The 5,173-nt window shown below is 45.0% G+C and overlaps 1 long non-coding RNA gene across 1 annotated transcript; it reads right to left on the bottom strand.

Moving 5' to 3' along the window:
• Positions 1–240: 240 nt before the first annotated feature.
• Positions 241–3,958, bottom strand: Gm36571. The gene is made up of 3 exons (XR_381607.3): positions 3,805–3,958; positions 3,518–3,578; positions 241–520 (listed from the first exon to the last, which is right to left on the bottom strand). It is a non-coding gene; the product is annotated as a predicted gene, 36571 (long non-coding RNA).
• Between the last annotated feature and the right edge of the window lie 1,215 nt (positions 3,959–5,173).

Genomic DNA, 5,173 nt, shown 5'->3' on the forward strand with positions numbered 1-5,173 from the left:
CAGGGAGATATATTTGTAAAACAACTACACTAATAGATATTATGTAGAAGACATATGAAGGAGACCTAAAATCCAGGCTGGCTCTATGGCCAGTTGGTAGAATGCTTGCCAGTGCATGAAGCCCTAGGTTTGATCTCTAGCACAGCACTGCGTAAAGCAGGCATAGTGGTACACACTTGGCAACCCCAGCACCCCGGAGCATCAGAAGTTCAAGGACATCCCTGTCATATAGCGAGTTAGTGGCCACCTTGGGGTACATAAGACCCCCAACACCCTCCCAAAAGAAAGAATTCCTAAAACTCAAGAATAGAATCCAATTTTAAAATTAGCAAAGGATCTAAGAAGACATCTCACCAAAGTAAAACAGTTGTCAGCTGGGGACTGGAGAGGTGGCCTGGAGGTTAAAAGCACCCGATGCTCTCTCTCTTCCAGAGGTGAGTGCTTAGTTCTCACCACCCACACCCTCTGCTGACATTCTCTGGCCTGCAGCACATACACATATGCCGGCAAACACTCACACCTAAAATAAAATGAATAAATCGAATAAAAAACGATAAACCGTTGGCAAACATATATGAAACAAGATTTAATATTATGTCATCCAATTAAATCAACAATGAAATTATGCTAATCTATTAAAAATGACTAGAATTTTTTTTTTAACTTACACAAAATTCTGCTGAGGATATAGAACGCCAGAAACTTGTGGGAGTGGGAAGATAATTTGGCAGTGCTTTACAGAGTTGAACACAACCATGCTGCGCCACTCGGCTTATGTCACACGAACATCTGCAATAGTAGCCTTATATAACTGTGCCAAACTGGAAGGAAGAACGCTGCTCTCAACAAGTGGATAAAAAACAAGCTAGAACATCCACACGATGGAATATTACTGAACACTAAAATGAAATGAGCTGCCAGGCCACGAAAGACATTGAGCAACCTTAAATACACGTGGAAAACCAGCTTGAAAGGTTAACAACTGTGTGCCTCCAACCATATGGTACTCTGACAAAAGAAAAAGCTATGGAGAAAGTAAGACTCAACGGCATTAGGGGGGTTGTAGTAGGTGGCTGGAAGCATAAATGGGCTAAGCACACGTTTATGGGGGTAAAACTGTTGCCTGATACTGTAATGGAGGATAAATGACACTATGCATTTGTCAAGCCCCACAGAAGCTGGGTGAGGTGGCACATGCCTGTAATCCCAGCACTCCACAGGCTAAGGCAGGAGGATGCTGAGTTTGAGACCAGCCTGGGCTACATATTGAGTTTCAGGCCATCACAGGCTGTGTAGTGAGACCGTGCATAATTAAACCATAATAATAATAGTAACAACAATAATCGATAATGGCCAGAGAGGTGGCTATGCAGGTAAGGATGCTTATCCACAGTCCTGACAACCTGATTTGACTGTGGAACCCGCATGGTGAAAGGGGAGAACCAGCTTCCACGAGGTAACTGTCCTCCGATTGTCACACACACTTTGGCACACATTTGCCCCTCCACACAAAATTTCCCCTTTTACTAAAAATAGATTCTGTTCTCATACAACTCATTCTGATTATAGTTTCCCCCCTCTCTCTCTTCCTCCTGGTTCCTCCCCACCTCCCTTCCCATCCAGATCCACTCCCTTCTGTCTCTCATCAGAAAAGAGGTTTCTAAAAGATAACAAAAGAAACCAACCAACCAAACAAACAAACAAACAAAAAATACAATAAGATAAAACAAAGACCATCGCATTGAAGTTGGACAGGACAAACCAAGTTGGGAAAGAAAAGAGACCAAGAGAGGACACAAGAACCAGAGACCCACTCATTCACACACTCAGGAATCTCATAAGGACCCTACACTGGAAGCCACCATAAATATGCAGAGGACTTGGTGCAGTCCATGCAGGCCTGTGCCTGCTGCTTCGGTCCCTGTGCATTCATATGAGCTTTGCTCAGTTGATTAGAGGGCTTTGTTCTGGGGTCCTCTGTCCTCTCTGGCTCTTATTCCTGCTTCTTCTTCCACAGGGTTTCCTGATCTCTGATGGGAGGGATTTGATGGGCATCCCATTTAGAGCTGCCTACACAAATAGTTCTTCAACGGAAAAGTGAGTACCAGGGTTGCTATAAATCTCTCAACTCCCCCTCCCCCTCCCCATCTCCCCTCTCCCTCTCTCTCTCTCTCTCTCTCTCTCTCTCTCTCTCTCTCTCTCTCTCTCTCTCTCTCTCTTTCTCTCTCTCTCCACACACACACACCACTTGCAGTGCTTGAATGAAGCTCTGGCTTGTTCTTCCAACATGCACAAAGTTCATCTCCAACATGGGGGTTGAGGAGAACACTCACATCAGCTTATGACTGTGCCAATGGTGCAAATGTAGCCTATAACACTGGGAGGGACGGATAATAACAAAAAACGGTGTGTAAGCTGATGCCGGGACTCTAAGTACAATGTGGGCAGGTTCTCTGTAGGTCTGAAATTATTGTAATGTTGGGAATCAAATGGTCCTGAGTCCTTCCATGGCTCTAGGGATGGATCCACCTGGGAAAGTGAAGGAATGAAGAAAAGATAGACAGACAGACAGACAGAGAACTGGGGTCAGGTGGATTGTGCTCCTTGGTAGTTCTGCCCGTCTTCTGTAATTTTCTCTGAGCCTTATGTGTGGGCTTGTATTACAGATGAGTCAGTTAGGGTCTCTAATAGTCTCCATCTGTTGCAAAAAAACCTTCTTGGGTGATGGCAGCTCCATGTGTCTCTGGGCATAAGGACAGATAGTTAGAATACAGTCAGAAAGTATACTAGTTTAGGAAAGTGGTCCTCCTCTAGGGTCAGTGAGCTCACCAGCCATGGGTAGTTAGCTGGGTTTACAGTGCCAGGTACCACATGGGTAGTTAGTTAGCTGGGTTTACAGTACCAGGCACCAGCCATGGATTTACAGTAAAAATTCCCTCCTGTTAAGTGGCCGTACATCCAAGTTGGTTATCCCCAAGACAAGATGCCAGATTATAAATATATAAATATATAAATATAAAAATATAAAAATATATAAAAATATATAAATAAATATATAAATATATAAATATAGAATGCCATCTTTCCACTATTGGGGTTGGAGAGATGGCTCAGCAGTTAAGAACAATGGGCAAACCTTCCAGAGGACCTGGATTTCCAACTACTTATAACTCCAGTTCCAGGGGGTCTGATGCCATTTTCCAATTCTGTGCATACGGATTGAGCACAAACATGCAAGCAAAACTTAGAAACAAATACACATAGAAATAAATAAATCTTTTTTTTTTAAATGCCACTTGCGCCCCACTGTGAATAGCTTGCCCATCCGGTCTGTCGTTCACGGGCTTCACAGCTGGGCAGGGCTATGGTCCTTTCTCCCTGGGCAGCTTGCATGTCACCTTCCAACACTGTGGAAGCCCTCCCTCCAAAAGGACGCCCCCAGGGCAGCTCAGCTTCTTCATTCCTCGATGTGTACAGTGTCTGATGTGTACGGTGTGTTAGGCAATTGGGGCCTTACCTTCAAACTCTGGCAAGTAGAAAGGATCAGCAGATGGCTTAGTGGATGAAGTGCTGGCTGCCTAGCATCAAAGAAAAAGAAAGCATAAACTTCGTTTTGTGAGCAAATAAGCCAAAGAATTCCCCGGTAAAATACAGAAAAAGAAAAAGAAAAAGAAAAAGAAAAAGAAAAAGAAAAAGAAAAAGAAAAAGAAAAAGAAAAAGAAAAAGAAAAGAAAAAAAAGGGTGTGGGTCATTTCTTCAGTGTTCCCACATCCTGTAAGGAGCACAGCCTAGAGACTGCCTTACCATGCTGTTCACGACCTGTCCTTGAATGACTCTGCTTTTAGATCACTGCCCTGAGCCAGGAGGTGTCACACTGTACACATTCATGGAGTGTTCTCCAAGTTCCCGGGGCATCTATTTCTCACTATGCAGAGCGCATGCGCCACCAGGAAGTACACAGCCTCGGGGTCCTGATGCCTCAGTTTCCTTTACCAGCAAGCTTCACAAATAGTCAGTCACTGCCTGCAGGTTAGAATGGCTTCAGCTCCAGCCTGCCATTACTCCAACCTTGTCTTATCTGGAGACACAAGGTGACATCTGGAGACACAAGGTGACATCACCATCATGTGGTGGTGTTTGGTTCTGTCTCAGATAGAGCTTCTTCCCACAGACTCCTTTTCACAAGGAAGAAAAGAAGAAAGCTCGCAGAAACTAGTCTCGAATGTTCTGTAACACCTCTTTTCTATGCTGTGTCTTATGAGGCTGATCAGTGAAGACTTTCAACTGAATTGTGCTCAGTTTAAACTCAGGGGTTCTCAGCGTCTCACATGAAACGTCTAGAGGGTCTTTTAAAATTACTTATTGGTTTTAAAGATGTGATTGTTTTATTGGCATGCGTGTTTGTTTGTGCACCACATGTGTGCAGTACCCGAGGAGGCCGGAAGAGGTCACCGCATCTTCAGGAGTTGGAGTTACAGATGGTTGTTAGGCTGGGAACCAAACATGGGTTCTCTGAAAGAACAATACTGGCTCTTAACTGCGGGGCCATCTCTCCAGTCCCTTCGGGGGTTGTTTTCAAAGTGTGTAAGTCAGCCCCACACCCCCAACCCCACCTCCACCACCACCAAAGATAGCACATCAGTCCAGAAGCCACCCCCTCAACTGCTGATCTGCGCATGCGTGTTTTGAGAGTGCTCCCGAGTCGAGTCTGTTTCCTGAGGATTAGGAAGGAACATCTGCAGGAGACTTGATTGATCACTTACCCTCAGGTCTACCAGGGACCCATTCCGCTTCAACACCCTTTGGACCAGTGCGCAGCAAGCTTATAGTGTACTAAGGTCGGGTTTCTGGAAAGTGACCTTGTTGTGTGTTAGATTCATGTTGACTGTGTCTCTGCTAATCGCACCCTTGACTCCACAGCTCGTGGAAGGAATAAAACCTGTGAATGTTTGCGAATAATGAACACGGCAAGCTCATCTTAGGGCTCCCCCTTCAAGGATTTGCGGCAGATCCACCATGTCTATCTACAGTCCTCTGTCTATGAGAGGTCTTTCCCAGACCCAGAGGATTGCAAAAGGAAGAGCACAGAGAATTCTGACTTAGAAGATGGAAATGGCCGGCGCTCTCGGGTGGGAAGTTGTGCTGCTTGAGTTGGGTGTGCCTGTTGATATTT

The sequence above is a fragment of the Mus musculus genome, chromosome 12, assembly GCF_000001635.26.
Source record: "Mus musculus strain C57BL/6J chromosome 12, GRCm38.p6 C57BL/6J".
Classification (NCBI taxonomy): Eukaryota; Metazoa; Chordata; class Mammalia; order Rodentia; family Muridae; genus Mus; species Mus musculus.